This window comes from Ammospiza caudacuta, chromosome 24 (genome assembly GCF_027887145.1).
Source record: "Ammospiza caudacuta isolate bAmmCau1 chromosome 24, bAmmCau1.pri, whole genome shotgun sequence".
NCBI lineage: Eukaryota > Metazoa > Chordata > Aves > Passeriformes > Passerellidae > Ammospiza > Ammospiza caudacuta.
In genome coordinates, this window is record NC_080616.1 from 5,295,984 (window position 1) to 5,319,371 (window position 23,388).

The window sequence follows — 23,388 nt, forward strand, 5'->3', positions numbered from 1 at the left end:
AATTGTGATAAAGGAGAGGGCCCGGAGTGCCAGAATGGCTTCCCAGTGGCAGAGGATGGGATTTTGGGAAGGAATTCCTGGCTGGGATGGAATTCCCAGAGAATCCGTGGCTGTTCCTGGATCCCTGGAGCACAATGGGATGGTGGAAGGTGCTGGGGTGGCACTGGAGGGGACTTTGGGGACCCCAAACCATTCCAGGAGCAGCTGGAATGAGCTCCAGCATCACCAGCTCTGCTGAGGCCTTGGGAAGGCTGAGCTGGAACAGGGACTGGACGGAGGAAAAGGAAAAAACAGGGATTTATTATGAGGCCTCAGTGGATCCACCTTGGGCAGCACAACCCAAAATGGTCACAAGATGAACTCAAATGGTCCCAAAATGGACCCAAGATGAACCCAAATGGTCACAAAATAGACCCAATGTGAACCCAAATGGTCACAAGATGAACCCAAGATGAAACCAAATGGTCACAAAATGGACTAAAGGCGAACCCAAATGGTCACAAAATGAACCCAAGATGGACCCAAATGGTCACAAGATGAACCCAAATGGTCCCAAAATGGACGCAGTGTGAACCCAAATGGTCACAAAATGGGCATGTGGTCATGGGGTCTCTCACTTTTTAAAGTTCTGCTCCATTTGCATATTGGAGTTAATTGTCTAATTACATCTCCAGCCCATATAATCTCATCCTTGTTTTTATCTCTTCATTCCACGTTGTTTGTGCTCTTGGGCCTGAGATTTGGATCATTTGTCCTTGGTCCCCAGCTAGAGCAGGAATTGTTTTGTCTCCCCACTCTACGAACAGAGCTCACACCATGTATTTCCTAGTAAAACACAGAGGTTTATTTTTAAATTTTGAGCCATTTTGACGCGCTGTGCCCCGTCCTCCCTCAACACCCCGTGTGAAGGGCCAGAAGGGCCCGAGGGCTCTGCCCGGAGCGCTCCGAGGGCAGGCGGGAGCCGGGGACGTGACGGGGCCGCTTCGGGGCCGTTCGGGCCCATTCGGGATCATTCGGGGTCACTCGGGAACGGTTCGAAACCATTCGGGAACGCTTCGGGGCGACTCGGGGCCCGTTCGGAACCGGTTCGGGACCACTCGGGAAGGGTTCGGAACCATTCGGGACCACTCGGGAAGGGTTCGGAACCATTCGGGAACGGTTCGGAACCGGTTCGGTGCCACTCGGGTTCGGTCCGGGGCTGGTCTAGAGCTAGTTCAGAGCCACTCGGGGTCGGTTCGGGACCATTCGGGATCGGTTCGGAGCCATTAAGGGCCTGTTCGGGCCTGGTTCGGTGCCCATTCGGAGCCATTTCGGGGCCATTCGGGGCTGGTTCCGGAGCCCTTCGGAGCCGGTTCGGGGCCCCTTCGGAGCCGTTCGGCGCCTGCTCGGGGCCCGTTCGGATCCAGTTTGGGGCCATTCGAGGCCATTCGGGCCCGGTTCGACGCCGGTTCGGGGCCGGGCCCGGGCACATGGCCCGGCCCGGGCACCGGGACCGCGCGTCCCGCCCGCGCCCTAAGCCCCGCCCCTAACCCCGCCCCTCGCCCTCAATGCGCCCTCCTATTGGCCCGCGTCCTCTCGCTTACGCGCTCCGATTGGCCGACCCCCGCGAGCTCCGCGGGCCCGTGGGCGGAAGCGGCGCTACGGCGGCCGCGGAGGGTCCGTCCCGCGCGCGCGCCCCCGGCCGTGTGGAAGGCGGCCGCCCCGCGCTGCCCGCCCGGCTCCGCCCGCCCGCCCGGGATGCGGCCCCGGCGGCCGCGCCGGGCATGAGGGACGGCGGGGGGGCCGCGCCCAGCACCGGCACCCGACGGCACCCGGGCACCGGCGGGGCTCCTCCTCGGTGAGCGGGGGCGGAGGGCTCGGGGGGAGCGGCGGGCCGGGCTGCGGGGTGCGGGCGGTGCCGCCGGCGCTGCCCCTCGGGACCCGCACCGGGCACGGAACCGGGCTGGGGAGAGCGGGGCTGGGCTGCGATCCGGGCTGGAGCGGCTTCGATCCGTTCTGGGGGGGCTTGGTGGGATCCGGGAGGGTTTTGGGTGCAGGAATCGGTGTTTTGGGTCCAGGCGCTGTTTGGAGTCAGAGTTTGGTTGGTGGGATCCGGGAGATTTTGGGATCCAGAGGTTGGGTGCTGGGACCCAGGAGGTTTTGGGATCCTGGAGATTTTTGGGTCCAGGAATTGGTTTCTTAGATCTAGAGGTTGCTTTGAGTCTGAGGTTGGTTGGTGGTATTCTGGAGATTTTTGGGTCCAGGAATCGTTTTATTCGGTCCAGGGGTTGTTTGGAGTCAGAGTTCAGTTGCTGGGATCCAGGAGATTTTGGGATCCAGAGGTTGGTTTGTGGGATCCAGGAGATTTTGGGATCCAGGAGATTTTGGGATCCAGAGGTTGGTTTGTGGGCTCCAGGAGATTTTTGGATCCAGAGGTTGGTTTGTGGGCTCCAGGAGATTTTGGGATCCAGAGGTTGGTTTGTGAGATCCTGGAGATTTTGGGATCCAGAGGTTGGTTTGTGAGATCCTGGAGATTTTAGGATCCAGAGGTTGGTTTGTGGGCTCCAGGAGATTTTGGGATCCAGGAGATTTTGGGATCCAGAGGTTGGTTTGTGGGATCCAGGAGATTTTGGGATCCAGAGGTTGGTTTGTGGGCTCCAGGAGATTTTGGGATCCAGGAGATTTTGGGATCCAGAGGTTGGTTTGTGGGATCCTGGAGATTTTGGGATCCAGGAGATTTTGGGATCCAGAGGTTGGTTTGTGGGCTCCAGGAGATTTTGGGATCCAGAGGTTGGTTTGTGGGATCCAGGAGATTTTGGGATCCAGAGGTTGGTTTGTGGGCTCCAGGAGATTTTGGGATCCAGAGGTTGGTTTGTGAGATCCTGGAGATTTTTGGATCCAGAGGTTGGTTTGTGGGCTCCAGGAGATTTTTGGATCCAGAGGTTGGTTTGTGGGCTCCAGGAGATTTTGGGATCCAGAGGTTGGTTTGTGGGCTCCAGGAGATTTTGGGATCCAGGAGATTTTGGGATCCAGAGGTTGGTTTGTGGGATCCAGGAGATTTTGGGATCCAGGAGATTTTGGGATCCAGAGGTTGGTTTGTGGGCTCCAGGAGATTTTGGGATCCAGAGGTTGGTTTGTGGGCTCCAGGAGATTTTGGGATCCAGAGGTTGGTTTGTGGGCTTCAGGAGATTTTGGGATCCAGGAGATTTTGGGATCCAGAGGTTGGTTTGTGGGCTCCAAGAGATTTTGGGATCCAGAGGTTGGTTTGTGGGATCCAGGAGATTTTGGGATCCAGAGGTTGGTTTGTGGGCTCCAGGAGATTTTGGGATCCAGAGGTTGGTTTGTGGGATCCTGGAGATTTTTGGCTGCAGGAATTTTTTTTTGGGGTCCAGATGTTGTTTGGAGTCAGAGTTTGGTTGGTAGGATCCTGGAGAATTTGAGATCCTGGAGATTTTTGCGTCCAGGGGTTCTTTGGAGTTGGAGGTCGGTTGGTGGAATCCTAGAGATTTTGGGATCCACAGGTTGGTTGGTGGGATCCAGGAGATTTTTGGGTCCAGAAATTGGTTTTTTGGGTCCAGGCATTGCTTGGAGTCTGAGATTGGGTGGTGGGATGCAGGAGCTTTGGGGATCCAGGAGATTTTTGGGTCCAGGAATTGGTTTTTTGGCTCGAGGACTTGTTTGAAGTCAGAGGTTGGTTGGTGGGATCCAGAGGTTGGAGTGTGGAATGCAGGAAAATTTTTGGGTCCAGGAATCATTTTTTTGGGTCCAGGAATCATTTTTTTGGGTCCAGGGGTTGTTTGGAGTCAGAGTTCGGTGGGTGGGATGCAAGAGATTTTGAGATCCAGGAGATTTTTGGGTGCAGGAATTGTTTGGATCCAGGGACAGCTCAGTGAAATCCTTGGGTTTGTTTGGGTCCAGGGATTCCTTGGTGAGATCCAGGAGATTTTTGGGTCCAGAAATTGGTTTTTGGGATCCTGGGGTTCCTTGGTGGGGTGCAGGGCATTTTGGGGTGCAGATTTTGGGTGCAGGACATTTTGGGTGCAGCAGATTTTGGGTACAGGATATTTTGGGGTGCAGGACATTTTTGGGGTGCAGGACATTTTTGGGTGCAGAGTTTTGGGTGCAGGACATTTTGGGGTGCAGGACATTTTTGGGTGCAGATTTTGGGTAGAGGACGTTTTTTGGGTACAGGACATTTTTTGGGTACAGGACATTTTTGGGTGCAGATTTTTGGGTGCAGGACATTTTGGGGTGCAGGACATTTTTGGGTGCAGGACATTTTTTGGGTACAGGACATTTTTGGGTGCAGATTTTGGGTACAGGACATTTTTTGGGTGCAGATTTTGGGGTACAGGACATTTTTGGGTGCAGGACATTTTAGGGTACAGGATATTTTGGGTACAGGACATTTTTGGGTGCAGATTTTTGGGTACAGGACATTTTTGGGTGCAGATTTTGGGTGCAGGACATTTTTGGGTACAGGACATTTTTGGGTGCACATTTTAGGGTACAGGATATTTTGGGTACAGGACATTTTTGGGGTGCAGATTTTTGGGTACAGGACATTTTTGGGTGCAGAACATTTTTAGGTGCAGATTTTGGGTACAGGACATTTTTGGGTACAGGACATTTTTGGGTGCAGATTTTGGGTACAGGATATTTTGGGGTGCAGATTTTTGGGTACAGGACATTTTTTGGGTGCAGGACATTTTTGGGTGCAGATTTTTGGGTACAGGACATTTTTGGGTGCAGATTTTTGGGTGCAGGACATTTTTGGGTGCAGAGTTTTGGGTGCAGGACATTTTGGGGTGCAGGACATTTTTGGGTGCAGGACATTTTTGGGTACAGGACATTTTTGGGTGCAGATTTTGGGTGCAGGACATTTTTGGGGTACAGGACATTTTTGGGTGCACATTTTAGGGTACAGGACATTTTTGGGTACAGGACATTTTTGGGTGCACATTTTTGGGTGCAGATTTAGGGTACAGGACATTTTAGGCTACAGGACATTTTTTGGGTACAGGACATTTTTGGGTGCAGATTTAGGGTACAGGACATTTTAGGGTACAGGACATTTTTGGGTGCACATTTTTGGGTGCAGATTTAGGGTACAGGACATTTTTGGGTACAGGACATTTTAGGGTACAGGACATTTTTGGGTGCACATTTTAGGGTACAGGACATTTTTGTGTGCATCTTTGCAAGCTGAGCCCAGCCATTGTTTGCATCCAAGCTTTGCTTATTTGCCTCCAATAACTGCTGAGGTTTTTATTTTAATTCCTCACCACTATTTTATTTTTTCTTTTTTTCTCTCCCCTGTCTCAACTGGGTGGATTCCTGCCCACATCAATGGGGGAGGCAGAGGAGAAAGTCTGCAAATCCTGCAAATCCTGCTTTGGATCTGCTGTTCTCTCATCCTCACACATCCCGAGTTCCACCTCCCTCCTTTCCTCTCCATCCCCAAAAATTCCCCCAAAACCTCCAGAGCTCTGCTGAATTTATATTTTTAATTTTTTTTTTTTTTTTTTTTTTTTAAATTTCTATTTTGTCTGGATTTTTGATATATTTTGAATTTGGATTTTTGAGGAGCAGCTCCCGAGCAAGGCTGGGTTTGCTTTGGAGGCTCCACTCTAAGGGGATTTAAAATTTATTGTTTAATTACATCTCTAGTTTGAATTTATTGTTTAATTACTCGATTTTATACATTTAAGATGCTTTTACCTGGCATTTCACCTGGTTTTGACAGTAGGTTGGTGGATTTTTGGACAGTAGGTTTGTGGATTTTTGAGGATTTTTTTGGACAGCAGTTTTATGGATTTTTTTGGGTTTTTTGGACAGTAGTTTTATGGATTTTTTTGGGTTTTTTGGACAGTAGTTTTATGGATTTTTTGGGGTTTTTTTTGACAGTAGGTTTGTGGATTTTTTGGTTTTTTTTGACAGTAGGTTGGTGGATTTTTGAACAATAGGTTTGTGGATTTTTGGGGTTTTTTGGACAGTAGGTTTGTGGATTTTTTGGGTTTTTTTGACAGTAGGTTGGTGGATTTTTGAGCAATAGGTTTGTGGATTTTGGGGGTTTTTTGGACAGTAGGTTTGTGGATTTTTTGACAGTAGGTTTATGGATTTTTTGGGTTTTTTGGACAGTAGGTTGGTGGATTTTTGGACGGTAGTTTTGTGGATTTTTGGACAGTAGGTTTGTGGATTTTTTGGCATTTTTTTGGACAGTGGATTTGTGGATTTTTGGGGTTTTTTGCACAGTAGGTTTGTGGATTCTTGGACAGTAGGTTTGAATGTTTTAGGATTTTTTTGGACAGTAGGTTTGTGGATTTTTTGGGTTTTTTGGACAGTAGGTTTGGAGATTTTTGGACAGTAGGTTTGTGGATTTTTTAGGATTTTTTTGGACAGTAGTTTTATGGAATTTTGGAGTTTTTTGGACAGTAGATTTGTGGATTTTTGGGGTTTTTTTGGACCGCAGGTTTGTGGATTTTTGAACAATAGGTTTGTAGATTTTTGGAGTTTTTTGCACAGTAGGTTGGTGGATTTTTGGACAGTAGGTTTGTGGATTTTTGAGGATTTTTTTGGACAGTAGTTTTATGGATTTTTTGGGGATTTTTGACAGTAGGTTTGTGGATTTTGGGTTTTTTTTGGACAGTAGGTTTGTGGATTTTTGGACAATAGGTTTGGCGATTTTTGGAGTTTTTTGGACAGTAGGTTTGTGGATTTTTGGACAGTAGGTTTGTGGATTTTTGAGGATTTTTTTGGACAGTAGTTTTATGGATTTTTTTGGGGTTTTTTGGACAGTAGGTTTGTGGATTTTTTGGGTTTTTTTGACAGTAGGTTGGTGGATTTTTGAACAATAGGTTTGTGGATTTTTGGGGTTTTTTGCACAGTAGGTTTGTGGATTCTTGGACAGTAAGTTCGAATGTTTTAGGATTTTTTTGGACAGTAGTTTTATGGATTTTTAGGATTTTTTTGGACAGTAGTTTTATGGATTTTTAGGATTTTTTTGGACAGTAGTTTTATGGATTTTTTGGGGTTTTTAGAACAGTAGATTTGTGGATTTTTGGGGTTTTTTTGGACAGCAGGTGTGTGGATTTTTGAACAATAGGTTTATGGATTTTTGGCTTTTTTTGGACAGTAGGTTTGTGGATTTTTTGGTTTTTTTTGACAGTAGGTTGGTGGATTTTTGAACAATAGGTTTGAATGTTTTACGATTTTTTTGGACAGTAGGTTTGTGGATTTTTTGGCATTTTTTTGGACAGTAGTTTTATGGATTTTTTGGGGTTTTTTGGACCGCAGGTTTGAGGAGTTTTGGACAGTGGATTTGTGGATTTTTTTGGGTTTTTTTGACAGTAGGTTTGTGGATTTTTGAGCAATAGGTTTGTGGATTTTTGGGTTTTTTTGCACAGTAGGTTTGTGGATTTTTGGACAGTAGTTTTATGGATTTTTTGGGGTTTTTTGGACTGTAGGTTTGTGGATTTTTTGGTTTTTTTGACAGTAGGTTGGTGGATTTTTGAACAATAGGTTTGTGGATTTTTTGGCATTTTTTGGACAGTGGATTTGTGGATTTTTAGGATTTTTTTGGACAGTAGTTTTATGGATTTTTAGGATTTTTTTGGACAGTAGTTTTATGGATTTTTAGGATTTTTTTTGGACAGTAGTATTATGGATTTTTTGGGGTTTTTAGAACAGTAGATTTGTGGATTTTTGGGGTTTTTTTGGACAGCAGGTGTGTGGATTTTTGAACAATAGGTTTGTGGATTTTTTGGGTTTTTTGGACAGTAGGTTTGGGGATTTTTTAGGATTTTTTTGGACAGTAGTTTTATGGATTTTTTGGGGTTTTTTGGACAGCAGGTTTATGGATTTTTGGACAGTAGGTTTATGGATTTTTTGGGGGTTTTTTGGACAGTAGGTTTATGGATTTTTTGGGGGTTTTTTGGACAGTAGGTTTGTGGATTTTTTGGGTTTTTTGGACAGCAGGTTTGTGGCTTCTTGGACCGCAGGTTTATGGATTTTTGGGGATTTTTTTTGACAGTAAAAATTTTCTTTCTAAAATTTCCCAAAAAAAAAAAAAAATCTCTCTCTAAAATGAATTCAAATTTCTGAAATCCAGGTACCACTCAGGCGGGTCGCAGCCCTGGGAGCTGGCAGAGCTTTCAGGAAAGGTTTTTATTTGGGATTTCTCTCCCCGTGCCCGACACGGGGATTTCGCCTGGGCTGTTTTATTTTTATTTTTAGGGTCTCTGTGCCTGTTTGCAGGGAATATTGTTCCATCCCCATGACAACAGGGCTGAGTGTACCACAAACATTGTTCCAGGGGAGCTTCTCCAGCTTCAATCACTTTTCCTTTCCACCATCCAGCAGGAATTTAAAATTGGGATTTTTATTTGTGTGTGTGTGGGGGGGGCATGTTTTTCTATCTTGTGCCTGTGCAAGGCAATTTAATTTAATTAATTTAATTTAATTTAACGGGCCCAGATGAGGAGGAAGTGAGTGTAATCTCCTTAGGAGCTTCCAGGAAATCTGAGGGTTTTTTATGGGGAACAAACCCATCAAAGGATTTTTGCTTTTGAAGTTTCCCATCCCCTCTCTATGTCCCAAACCTTCCCTGGTTTCTGTCCTAAACCATCCCTTGTCTTATATCCTAAAAAAATAAAGGAATTAGGGAAGGAATAATGCTGATCCAAGTGTGGAAAATCAGGGAAATTAATAATTCCATTGTCAGGGATGGAGGAGCAGAGGGGTTGTGGCAGCTGCAGGAATGACACAAAAATGGCTTTAAAATCCCATTTTCCTCCTGTTTTCCATTAATTTATTATCAAATTATCATTATAATTTGAAATAATTTGAAATAAATTGAAATAAAAGGGAGCCCTTTTGTGTCAGGAGTAAAATACCACCAGAAATCTGCTGGGCATGGAAATCCTGATTGTTGTCATTGTTGTCCTTCATGGTTTGTTCTGATTTATTTATTTATATGATTTAAAATCCCCTTTTCCCTCTGTTACCCATTAATTTATTATCAAATTATCATTATAATTTGAAATAATTTGAAATAAAAGGGGCCCTTTTGTGTCAGGTTTAAAATACCCCTAGAAATCTGCTGGGCATGGAAATCCTGATGTCGTTGTTGTCCTTCATGGTTTGTTCTGATTTATTTATTTATATTATTTAAAATCTCATTTTCCCATTGTTTTCCATTAATTTATTATCAAATTATCATTATAATTTGAAATAAAAGGGGGCCAGGATTAAAATACCCCAAGAAATCTGCTTGGTTTATCTGCTGCCACCTTGAGTCCCATGGAAATCCTGATGTCAATGTTGCCCTTCATGGTTTGTTCCTGATTTATTTATTTATATTATTTTAAAATCTCCTTTTCCCCCTGTTTTCCATTAATTTATTATCAAATTATTATTATAATTTGAAATAATTTGAAATAAATTGAAATAATAGGGAGCCCTTTTGTGTCAGAATTAAAATACCCCCAGAAATCTTCTGGGCGTGGACATCCTGATGTCAGTGTTGCCCTTCATGGTTTGTTCCTGATTTATTTATTTATATGATTTAAAATCTCCTTTTTCCCCCTGTTTTCCATTAATTGATTATCAAATTATCATTATAATTTGAAATAAATTGAAATAAAAGGGGCCCTTTTGTGTCAGGATTAAAATACCCCCAGAAATCTGCTTGGTTTATCTGTTGCCACCCTGAGTCCGTGGAAATCCTGATTTAATTTTGTTCCTGATCTTGGTTAATCCAAAAAAGCCAAAAATCACCGAGGAAAAACTAGAAAAATACAAAAAAAAAAAAAAAAAAAAAAATATTGATTCCTCAGGATTTAAAAGCTGAAACAGTTGGTTCCTACCCCTCAAATTTTTGCTAAAACACCTAAATTTCGTCTCAAACAGCTCAAATTTTCGGCCAGGGAGCCAAAATTTATTGCAACATTTGTTTTGAGTTTAAAGAACAAAAAAAAAAAAAGAGAGGTTTGGAGTGGGATTAAGCAATAAAAACTCTTATCATGAGGACATCCTTCAGCATTTCCTTCCTGCCTTGGCTGCTCCCTCACAAAAATCTGATTTTCCTGCCTGGATTGAGAACAACAACAAAGAGAAAACAAGAATTTATTAAACTTTGAGGTGTTTTTTCTGTATTTTTCATTGATTTTTTTGTCGTTTATTTGACGTTATTTGGTTGGTTTACCACATGGAAAACTGCCAGGAGTTGGGATTTTTTAAGAGTGTTCAGAATTCCGCGTTTTGAATTTGAATTCGTTGTTTTAATTATTTTATTTTACACATTGAAGTGGCTTTTACCTGGCATTTCACCGGTGTGTGTTCTGGAAAAGGATTTAATTTCTTCCTGTGCTTCCCACCATGTCAGGAAATGGAGTTTTGGACAGAAAATTTGTGAATTTTGGGGTTTTTTTCTTCAGGAAATGGAGTTTTGAACAGTAAATTTGTGGATTTTGGGGTTTTTTTCTTCAGGAAATGGAGTTTTGGGCAGTAAATTTGTGGGTTTTTGTTTTTTTTTTTTTTTTTTTTTTCATGAGGGAATGGAGTTTTAGACAGTGAATTTGGGGTTTTTTTCTTCAGGAAACGGAGTTTTGGACAGTAAATTTGTGAATTTGGGGTTTTTTTTCTTCAGGAAATGGAGTTTTGAACAGTAAATTTGTGGAGTTTTGTTTTTTTTTTCATGAGGGAATGGAGTTTTGGACAGTAAATTTGTGGATTTTTGGGTTTTTTCCATGAGGGAATGGAGTTTTGGACAGAAAATTTGTGAATTTTGGGGTTTTTTTTCTTCAGGAAATGGAGTTTTGGGCAGTAAATTTGTGGGTTTTTGGGTTTTTTTTTCATGAGGGAATAGAGTTTTGGACACTAAATTTGTGAATTTTGGTTTTTTTCCATGAGGGAATAGAGTTTTAGACAGTAAATTTGTGGATTTTTGGTTTTTTTTCTTCAGGAAATGGAGTTTTGAACAGTAAATTTGTGAATTTTGGATTTTTCCCATGAGGGAATGGAGTTTTGGACAGTAAATTTGTGGATTTTTGGGTTTTTTCCATGAGGGAATAGAGTTTTAGGGAGTAAATTTGTGGATTTTGTTTTTTTTTTTTTTCATCAGGGAATAGAGTTTTGAACAGTAAATTTGTGGATTTTTTTTTTTTTTTTTTTTTTTTTCCATGAGGGAATGGAGTTTTGGACAGTAAATTTGTGAATTTGGGGGTTTTTTTCTTCAGGAAATGGAGTTTTAGACAGTAAATTTGTGAATTTTGTTTTTTTTCCATGAGGGAATGGAGTTTTAGGCAGTAAATTTGTGAATTTGGGGTTTTTTTCTTCAGGAAATGGAGTTTTGGGCAGTAAATTTGTGGATTTTTGGTTTTTTTCATGAGGGAATGGAGTTTTAGACAGTGAATTTGGGGTTTTTTTCTTCAGAAAATGGAGTTTTGAACAGTAAATTTGTGAATTTTGGATTTTTTCCATGAGGGAATAGAGTTTTGGACAGTAAATTTGTGAATTTTTGGGTTTTTTTCTTCAGGAAATGGAGTTTTGGACAGTAAATTTGTGGGTTTTTGGGTTTTTTTCCATGAGGGAATGGAGTTTTGGACAGTAAATTTGTGAATTTTGGATTTTTTCCATGAGGGAATAGAGTTTTGGACACTAAATTTGTGAATTTTGGTTTTTTTCCATGAAGGAATGGAGTTTTGAACAGTAAATTTGTGGATTTTTGGGTTATTTTTCATCAGGAAATGGAGTTTTAGACAGTAAATTTGTGAATTTTGTTTTTTTTCCATGAGGGAATGGAGTTTTGGACAGTAAATTTGTGGATTTTTGGGTTTTTTCCATGAGGGAATGGAGTTTTAGACAGTAAATTTGTGGATTTTTTTTTTTTTTTTTTTTTTTTTGACATTAAGCTGTTTCTAAAATGAATTAAAATTGATAAAACCCTAAAATACCAATTCAGGTGAGTGACAGTACCAAGAGCTGGAAATCATTTAGGAAAAGCTTATTAGGAATGGAATATTATCGATAAAATATTTGAATTTTTGAATATTTGAATTGAATGAAACATTTGTTGCTTGGTTTTATTTGATACCCATTTTAACTGGACACTTCAGCCATGTCAGGGATGTGACAACCATTTATTTATTCATCGATTTAATCAATAATAATTCATTTATTTAACAAATAACGATTCATTTATTTAATTTAACAAACGGAGGGGAAAATCCGGCTCAGGTTTTGAGGTTTTTAGTGTGGGTTTGGGTCTGTGACCTCCAAATTTCTCCTTGCCCAGCTCTGTTTGTTTTCCTGGGCAGGCACCAAGGCCTTGTGTGCACAGCAAATGTTGCACAACAGAGCAGGAATTATCGGCTGCTCACACCCCAAAGTGCCCAAAAATCCCTGGGAATGCCTCTGGGAAATGACAATCACTGCCAGATCTGCTCTCCTGCAACTTCCTGATTTTTTTCTGATTTTTTTTCTTGATTTTTTTCTGATTTTTTTCTGATTTTTTTCTGATTTTTTCTGATTTTTTTTCTTAATTTTTTCTGATTTTTTCTGATTTTTTTCTGATTTTTTTCTGTTTTTTTTTCTGATTTTTCGTGATTTTTTTCCTGATTTTTTTCCTGATTTTTTTTCCCCTGGAATTTCCTGATTTTTTTCCCTGATTTTTCTCCCTGATTTTTTCTCCCTGATTTTTTTTTCCTGATTTTTTTTCCTGATTTTTTTTCTGATTTTTTTTTTAATTTTTTTCCTGTTTTTTTTTTTTTTTCCCTGATTTTTTCTCCCTGAATTTTTTCCTGAAATTTTTTCCTGTTTTTTTTTTTTTTTTTTCATGATTTTTTCCCCGATTTTTTCCTGGAATTTCCTGATGTTTTTTTCCTGGAATTTCTTGATTTTTTTTTTCCCTGTTTTCTTCCTGATTTCTTCCTGATATTTTCCCTGGAATTTCCTGGATATATTTTTTCCTGAATATATTTTTTTTCTGAATATATTTTTTCCCCAGATATATGTTTTTCCCCTGGATATTTTTTTCCCTGAATATTTCTGCCCTGAACATTTTCTTCCCGGATAATTTTTTTCCTGATTTTTTTTTTCCTGCCTATTTTTCCTGGATTTTTCCTGAAATTTCCTATAATTTTTCCTGAAATTTCCTATAATTTTTCCTGAAATTTCCTATAGTTTCCTAGAATCAAAACCTTAATTTTCTCACCTGCACCACGAGCTTCCCCAAACCTGTTGCCGCCTTAATTCCAATTTTTATTTTGGGTCCTTTCTGTGTCTCCAGGGCCCTTTTTGGGGTGACAAAAGCTGGGGATGCTTTTGCTCTGTGCCTGCCACATCCTTTCCTTTTTCTGAGTTTTTCTTCCTGTCTGGGGGCCTGACAAAGATTTTATTTTATTTTGTTTATTTTATTTTTTAATCCAGCCCATCTGCAGAAATCATCAGGCTGCAGATGCTTCAGCTGCACCAAATGGTGATTTAGGCATTTTAGCAAAAATTTAGGTGTTTTAGCAAAAATTTGAGGGGTTAGGAACCAACTGTTTCAGCTTTTAAGTCCTGAGAAAGAAATATTTATATTTTTTTGGTATTTTCTAGTTTTTCCTTAGTGTTTTTTGGCCTTTGTGAATTAGCCAAGATCAGGAACAAAATGACCTCAGGATTTCCATGGGGCTCAGGGTGGCAGCAGATAAACCAAGCAGATTTCTGGGGCTCCCTTTTATTTCAAAATTATTTCAAATTATAATGATAATTTGATAATAAATGAATGGAAAACAGGGGGAAAAGGGGATTTTAAATCATATAAATAAATAAATCAGGAACAAACCAAGAAGGACAACAACGACATCAGGATTTCCATGCCCAGCAGATTTCTGGGGGTATTTTAATCCTGACACAAAAAGGGCCCCTTTTATTTCAAATTATTTCAAATTATAATGATAATTTGATAATAAATGAATGGAAAACAGGGGGAAAAGGGGATTTTAAATCATATAAATAAATAAATCAGGAACAAACCAAGAAGGACAACAACGACATCAGGATTTCCATGGGACTTGGGGTGGCAGATGAGCCCAAGCAGATTTCTGGGGGTATTTTAATCCTCACACAGAGACAAAAGGGCCCCCTTTTATTTCAAGTTATAGTGATTATTGGAGATTTATTTCAAATTATTGGAAAGGGCCCCCTTTTACTCCAAATGATAAAGATTATTGGATATTATTTGGCGTTGAGTCAAAGCACAGGAAATCTGCCAGAGAACCTTGAAGGGAGGGTTAGGCCAGGCCTAAACCTTAATCCTGACTTTCCTCCTTCATCAGGGTGCACGGAGGGAATATTTTGATTTTCTTTTTTTTTATGCCACATTTCAGGCAAATCCAACCCTCCAGTCCCACGGAGGGGATTACAAAAATCCCAAATGTTGGATTTTGTGGGTAAACTCGTGCAGAGCCGAGCGGCGGCAGGGGAGGAGCTCGGCTCGGCGTTTTCGGGGGCTCTGTGCCAAAGCCCGGCAGCTCCAGGGTCACCCGTGGGCGTGGAGAAGATCTCAGGACAATAACAGAGCTCTTTTAGCTCTGTTTTAGCTCTGTTTTAGCTCTGTTTTAGCTCCTCGTTACAAAGCACAGCTGCCCTCTGCCTCCAGCAATTATTTTTTCCTGCTGCTCACATGGTGCAGGAAGGGGAAGGCTCTCAGCTTCATTCCCTTCTCGCTTTCCCTTTATTTTACCTCCTTCAGGAGGGGGAAAAACCTTCACAAAAAGGATGGTTTGCAGTGGGGTGTTGGTAATTATTGGTGTGCTGATCCTGGAGGAAAAGGAGTTGGGTTTGGGAGGGGTTTTGTGCTGTGAGAGGATTTGAAAAGTTGAAGTGTTGTTTGCACAATGAAACGGAACATTTCACCCTCAGTCATGAGGGGCAGGGGGTTCTTGAGCCATTTCCCATCCCTGGGTGCTGGAGAAGGAAAAACCTTTTCCTCACGTTTAGCAACGCTCAACTCACCTGTTCTGCTTTTAATTTTACATTTTGTGTGATCAATTTTCTCCATGGGCTCTTAGGAGGGAAAAAGCCTTCACAAAAGGATGGTTTGGAGTGGGGTGTTGGTAATTATTGGTGTGCTCATCCTGGAGGAAAAGCATTTGGGTTTGGGAGGGGTTTTGTGCTGTGAGAGGATTTAAGAAGTTGAAATACAAGTTGTATTTAAAATTTTTATTTTAAATACAATTTTAGTTTAAAATACAAAGATTTAAAAAGTTGAAATACAAAAGTTGTTTACAAACTGGGGCAGGGGGTTCTTGAGCCATTTCTCATCCCTGGGTGCTGGAGAAGGAAAAACCTTTTCCTCACGTTTAGCAACGCTCAACTCACCTGTTCTGCTTTTAATTTTACATTTTGTGTGATCAATTTTCTCCATGGGCTCTTAGGAGGGAAAAAGCCTTCACAAAAGGATGGTTTGGAGTGGGGTGTTGGTAATTATTGGTGTGCTCATCCTGGAGGAGAAGCAGTTGGGTTTGGGAGGGGTTTTGTGCTGTGAGAGGATTAGAAAAGTTGAAGTGTTGTTTACAAAGTAAACTGAGAGAACATTTCACCCTCAGTCATGCGGGGCAGGGGGTCACCTTGGAATTAACAGCAAGGTGGAACTTCAAGGAAAGCAGAACAGCAGTTCAATTCTGGGATGAAAACTGCATGGACTTTTAGCAGGAGAGGTGGATAAAAGCAAAAAAAAAAAGCCTTGGGTCAGCTTGGAATTAACAGCAAGGCAAGGTGGCACTTCCTCAAGGGAAGCGGCCCCATGAAATAACTAAATCCAGTTCAATTGTTGTGATGAAAGCTTTCAATTCTGGGATGAAAGCTGTGTGGACTTTTAGCACGAGGAGTGGGGGGAAAATTTTCAAAAACAGGCTTGGGTCAGCTTGGAATTAACAGCAAGGCAAGGTGGAACTTCCTCAAGAGAAGCAGCTCCATGAAATAACAGCAGTTCAATTGTGGGATGAAACTGCGTGGAGTTTGAGTAGGAGGGATGGAAAAAAGATTTTAAAAAAGCCTTGGGTAAGCTTGGAATTAACAGCAAGGTGGAAGGGAAGCAGCCCCATGAAATAACTAACACCAGTTCAATTCTGGGATGAAACTGTGTGGATTTTTAGCAAGATGGGTGGGGAAAAATTAAAAAAACCAAGCCTTTGCCACTGTGCAATCCTGTTGCTAATGTGATTTCCATGTTGCATCAATTTTTGCTGCAGTGCTGCTGGAGATGAACTGAGCGTGGGAATTATCACTGAGCTCGGTGTGCCTGCTCCATGTCAGCTCATCCCAGAGCTGTGACAGCTCTGCTGGGTGACAGAGCCCAACCCAGCTCATCCCAGAGCTCTTGTGGGTGACAGAGCCCAGCCCAGCTCATCCCAGAGCCCTGCTGGGTGACAGAGCCCAACCCAGCTCATCCCAGAGCTCTGCTGGGTGACAGAGCCCAACCCAGCTCATCCCAGTGTTCTGACCTGGGTGACAGAGCCCAGCCCAGCTCATCCCAGAGCTCTGGTGGGTGACAGAGCCCAGCCCAGCTCATCCCAGTGCTGTGACAGCTCTGCTGGGTGACAGAGCCCAACCCTCGTGCTCTCCTCTCCTCTCACGTGTGGCTGCATCATCCCCAGGATAACGCAGCCCCGGCATTCCCAGTTTGGGATAAATTGGGGTAAACGGCAGCACCAAGCGGTTCTGGAAGGGTTTTGAGGTGTTTTCGTGGTCCCTAAATCCTGTATGGATTTTCCTGGTCCCTAAATCCTGTATGGATTTTCCTGGTCCCTAAATCCTCTATGGATTTTTAGGGTGTTTTCCTGCTCCCTAAATCCCGAATGGATTTTTTAGGGTGTTTTCGGATTTTTTAAGGTGTTTTCCTGGTCCCTAAATCCTGTATGGATTTTTTAAGGTGTTTTCCTGCTCCCTAAATCCCGAATGGATTTTTTAAGGTGTTTTCCCGCTCCCTAAATCGTGTATGGATTTTTAAGGTGTCTTCCTAAATCCTGTATGGATTTTTTAAGGTGTTTTCCTGCTCCCTAAATTCTGTATGGATTTTTTAAGATGTTTTCCTGCTCCCTAAATCCTGTATGGATTTTTAAGGTGTTTTCCTGGTTCCTAAATCCTGTATGGATTTTTTAAGATGTTGTCCTGCTCCCTAAATCCTGTATGGCTTTTCCAGGTTTCTAAATCCTGTATGGATTTTTTTAGGGTGTTTTCCTGCTCCCTAAATCCTGTATGGATTTTTTGAGGTGTTTTCCTGGTCCATAAATCCTGTATAGATTTTTAAGGTGTTTTCCTAAATCCTGTATGGATTTTTAAGGTGTTTTCCTGCTCCCTAAATCCTGTATGGCTTTTCCAGGTTCCTAAATCCTGTATGGATTTTTAAGGTGCTTTCCTAAATCCTGTATGGATTTTTTAGGGTGTTTTCGCATTTTTAGGGTGTTTTCCTGCTCCCTAAATCCTGTATGGATTTTTTAGGGTGTTTTCCTGCTCCCTAAATCCTGTATGGATTTTTTGAGGTGTTTTCCTGGTCCATAAATCCTGTATGGATTTTTAAGGTGTTTTCCTAAATCCTGTATGGATTTTTAAGGTGTTTTCTTAAATCCTGTATGGATTTTTTAGGGTGTTTTCGGATTTTTTAAGGTGTTTTCCTGCTCCCTAAATCCTGTATGGATTTTTAAGGTGCTTTCCTAAATCCTGTATGGATTTTTAAGGTGTTTTCCTGCTCCCGAAATCCCGTATGGATCAGCTGGCACAGCACAGAGAGCTGTGGGAAGAGTCTCAAGCGCAGCCTCCAGTTTCTTCGAGTGCTCCGTAATTAATTAGGGCAAGCAGGGAGTTGTGCAGTAATTAACAGGGAAAGCACCTCGCGGCTGTGGGTGGCCTTCCCTTGGAGATTGTTGCTTGTAATTGCAGCATCAATGTCACATCGCCAGCGTGTGCCACGAGGCAGGGATTCTGCACAAGGGCTGCAGTGCCCGAAAGGTGCCCAGAAAGGTGCCCCAGAAAGGTGCCCAGAAAGGTGCCCAGAAAGGTGCCATGCAGTGGGGCACCTCGTTTTGCCCAGAGCTCGGTGTGAGCTGTCAGCTGTGACCCTGTCCCAGCGCAGCCTGCTCTGCACACCGTTGCCTGCCTTATTTAGGGCTGGCTGAGTGTGCTGGGCGCTAATGGGATTGGAATAAAAGGATTTGGGATGAGCTGCCAGGGCAGGCAGGCTCCCAGGGGCAGCACCCGGCTCTGCTGCCTTGGCTTTGGGGATTGGGGTCAGGGTCTGAGTATCCTGGGATTAATGTCTGAGTATCAAACTCAGCCAGATGGATCCCCTGGACCCCCTTTCCTAGGGGAAAAAATATAATGTATATCCAATATTATGTATATCCAGTGTTATTCACTAGGCCATAAATGGTAAAAAAAATAGGGAAAAAGATAGTGTATATCTAATATATTATCTGTATATTATGTATATATGTATGTGTGTATATATATATATACACACAGTATATATACAGTATATATATACACATACATGCATATATATGTATATACATGTGTGTATATATATATACACAGTATATATATATATATACACATACAATATATATATATGTATATTATGTATATCCAGGGTTATTCACTAGGCCATAAATGGTAAAAAAATAGGGAAAAATATAGTGTATATCTAATATATTATCTGTATATTATGTATATATATGTGTGTGTGTATATATACAGACATAGTATATATACAGTATATATATACACATGCATATATGTATGTATATACATGTGTGTATATATATAAATATATATACAGTATATATATATACACAATATATATATATATGTATATTATGTATATCCAGGGTTATTCACTAGGCCATAAATGGTAAAAAAATAGGGAAAAATATAGTGCACATCTAATATATTATCTGTATATTACGTATATATATGTGTGTGTATATATATACACACAGTATATATACAGTATATATATATACAGGCATATATATATGTATATACATGTGTGTGTATATATATATACAGTATAGATATATACACAGTATATATATGTATATTATGTATATCCAGGGTTATTCACTAGGCCATAAATGGTAAAAAAATATGGAAAAATATAGTGCATATCTAATATATTATCTGTATATTATGTATAAATATGTGTGTGTATATATATATATATACACACAGTATATATACAGTATATATATATACATGCATATATATATGTATATACATGTGTGTGTGTATATATATATATACACAGTATATATATATACACAATATATATATATGTATATTATGTATATCCAGGGTTATTCACTAGGCCATAAATGGTAAAAAAATAGGGGAAAATATAGTGTATATCTAATATATTACCTGTATGTTATGTATATATATGTGTGTGTATATATATACACAGTATATACACAGTATATATATATACATGCATATATATATGTATATACATGTGTGTGTATATATATATATGTATATTATGTATATCCAGGGATATTCACTAGGCCATAAATGGTAAAAAATAGGGAAAAAGATAGTGTATATCTAATATATTATCCGTATATTATGTATATATATGTATGTATATATAATACACACAGTATATATACAGTGTATATATATACATGCATATATATGTATATACATGTGTGTGTATATATATATATATATATGTATATTATGTATATCCAGGGTTATTCACTATGCCATAAATGGTAAAAAAATAGGGAAAAATATAGTGTATATCTAATATATTATCTGTATAATATGTATATATATGTGTGTGTATATATATACACACAGTATATATACAGTATATATATATATATATATGCATATATGTGTGTATATACATGTGTGTGTATATATATATATATATACAGTATATATATATGCACAATATATATATGTATATTATGTATATCCAGGGTTATTCACTAGGCCATAAATGGTAAAAAAATACGGAAAAATATAGTGCATATCTAATATATTATCTGTATATTATGTATATATGTGTGTGTGTATATATACACACAGTGTATATACAGTATATATTATATATACATGCATATATATGTATATACATGTGTGTGTGTATATATAGATATACAGTATATATATATACACAATATATATATGTATATTATGTATATCCAGGGTTATTCACTATGCCATAAATGGTAAAAAAATACGGAAAAATATAGTGCATATCTAATATATTATCTGTATATTATGTATATATATGTGTGTATATATATACACACAGTATATATACAGTGTATATATATACATGCATATATATATGTATATACATGTGTGTGTGTATATATATATATATACACAGTATATATATATACACAATATATATATATGTATATTATGTATATCCAGGGTTATTCACTAGGCCATAAATGGTAAAAAAATAGGGAAAAATATAATGTATATCTAATATATTATCTGTATATTATGTATATATATGTATATATATATACACACACAGTATATATACAGTATATATATATATGTATATGTATATATGTATATTATGTATATCCAGTGTTACTGTTCCAGAAATGGGAAAAAAATAGGGAAAAAGATAGTATATATCTAACATATTATATGTATATTATGTATATATATACAATATATATATGTATATTATGTGTATCCAGTGTTATTCACTATGCCAGAAATGTTAAAAAAAACCAGGGAAAAATATAGTGCATATCTAATATATTATCTGTATATAATGTATATATATGTATATATATATATACAGTATATATACAGTATATATATGTATATACATGTATATACAGTATATATATACACAATATATTATGTATATCCATTGTTACTATCCCAGAAATGGTAAAAAAAAAAACGGAAAAATATAGTGTATATCTAATATATTATATGTATATTATGTGTATATATATATATGTGTATATATATATATACACTGTATATATATATACACACTGTGTATATATATATATATATATATATACACAATATATATATGTGTATATTATGTATATCCAGTGTTATTCACTATGCCAGAAATGGTAAAAAATAGGGTAAAATATAGTGTATATCTAATATATTATATGTATATTATGTGTATGTATATATATATATATGTATATACACAGGATATATGTATATTATGTATATCCAGTGTTACTATGCCATAAATGGTAAAAAAAAAAGGGAAAAATATAGTGCATATCTAATATATTATCTGTATATTATGTATATATATGTGTATATATATACACACAGTATATATACAGTATATATATACATACATATATATGTATATACATGTGTATATATATGTATATACATGTGTGTGTGTATATATATATATACAGTGTATATATATATACAATATATATATGTATATTATGTATATCCAGTTTTATTCACTATCCCAGAGCATTTTTTCCTGTTTTAATTTCACAGGAAGAAGTTTAAGCTGCATTAATTAAACAGAGAATCTATAGGAGATGCTGAATTAATATTTTACCTGGTTTAATTTGCACTGTATCTTATCCAGAATGATGGGTGTAGTCAAAAATGGTAAAAAAATAGGGAAAAATATTATGTGTATCCAATATTATTTATATCTAGTGTTATTCACTATCCCAGAGCATTTTTTCCTGTTTTTATTTCACAGGAAGAAGTTTAAGCTGCATTAATTAAACAGAAAATCTATAGGAGATACTGAATTAATATTTTGCCTGGTTTAAATCCCACTGTATCTTTTCCACAGTGATGAGTGTTCTGCTGACAAATACTTGTGGAAATACTCTTTGGTGTAGTCAGAAATGGTAAAATATTTTCTGCCTGGTCTGTCCTTGTTGAATTTATGCATCAACAACTGTAGAGCAGGAATGAACTGGCAGATATCAGTCCTAGAAAATCCCAGCCTAAATCATTGATCTCAATCCTGGAAAATCCCAGCCTAAATCATTGATATCAGTCCTAGAAAATCCCCGCCTAAATCGTTGATCTCAGTCCTGGAAAATCCCAGCCTAAATCATTGATATCAGTCCTAGAAAATCCCAGCCTAAATCATTGATCTCAGTCCTGGAAAATCCCAGCCTAAATCATTGATATCAGTCCTAGAAAGCCCCAGCCTAAATCATTGATATCAGTCCTAGAAAATCCCAGCCTAAATCATTGATATCAGTCCTGGAAAATCCCAGCCTAAATCATTGACTGGGTAAGACATGGCAGGGATGGAGAGTCAAGCAAAGGCCGCGTTTGGAATAATTTTAATTTAGTTTTGTGTTTACTCTCATTAAAAAAAAAACCAGGGTTGATACCTAGAAAAGAAGGATTTGAAGGGAGATTGGGAGACTGAAAACTGAGGGGAATTGAGTTGTTTTGGCTCTGTTTTCTGCTTGTGCTGTGGGAGCAGGAGGGAAGATCAACAACTTTAGAGCAGGAATGAACTGGTATCCAACAAAGTCCCAGCCTAAATCATTGATATCAGTCCTGGAAAATCCCAGCCTAAATCATTGATATCAATCCTAGAAAATCCCAGCCTAAATCATTGATATCAGTCCTAGAAAATCCCAGCCTAAATCATTGGTATCAGTCCTAGAAAATCCCAGCCTAAATCATTGGTATCAGTCCTAGAAAATCCCAGCCTAAATCATTGATCTCAGTCCTAGAAAGCCCCAGCCTAAATCATTGACTGGGTAAGACATGGCAGGGATGGAGCAAAGGCCTGTTTGGAATAATTTTAATTTAGTTTTGTGTTTACTCTCATTAAAAAAACCAGGGTTGATATGTGGAAAAGAAGGATTTGAAGGGAGATTGGGGTGATTGGGAGGCTGGAATGGAAACTGAGGGGAAATTGAGTTGTTTTGGCTCTGGCATCTTCCTGGAGCTGTGTGGTTCCTGCTTGTGCTGTGGGAGCAGGAGGGAAAATCAACAACTTTAGAGCAGGAATGAACTGGTATCCTAGAAAATCCCAGCCTAAATCATTGATCTCAGTCCTAGAAAATCCCAGCCTAAATCATTGATATCAGTCCTGGAAAATCCCAGCCTAAATCATTGATCTCAGTCCTGGAAAATCCCAGCCTAAATCATTGATATCAGTCCTGGAAAATCCCAGCCTAAATCATTGATATCAGTCCTGGAAAATCCCAGCCTAAATCATTGATCTCAGTCCTAGAAAATCCCAGCCTAAATCATTGATATCAGTCCTGGAAAATCCCAGCCTAAATCATTGATATCAGTCCTAGAAAATCCCAGCCTAAATCATTGATATCAGTCCTGGAAAATCCCAGCCTAAATCATTGACTGGGTAAGACATGGCAGGGATGGAGAGTCAAGCAAAGGCCGCGTTTG

The 23,388-nt window shown here is 39.3% G+C and overlaps 1 protein-coding gene across 1 annotated transcript in view; it reads left to right on the top strand.

The window, feature by feature from the left end:
- The first annotated feature begins 1,693 nt into the window (after positions 1 to 1,693).
- The window catches only part of ELK4 (ETS transcription factor ELK4), a 34,798-nt gene continuing 13,103 nt past the window's right edge, over positions 1,694 to 23,388 (top strand). Inside the window, exon 1 of the mRNA XM_058819437.1 lies at positions 1,694 to 1,837. The gene's annotated coding sequence lies outside the window, so the exon portion shown is untranslated. The remainder of the gene's footprint in view (positions 1,838 to 23,388) is intronic.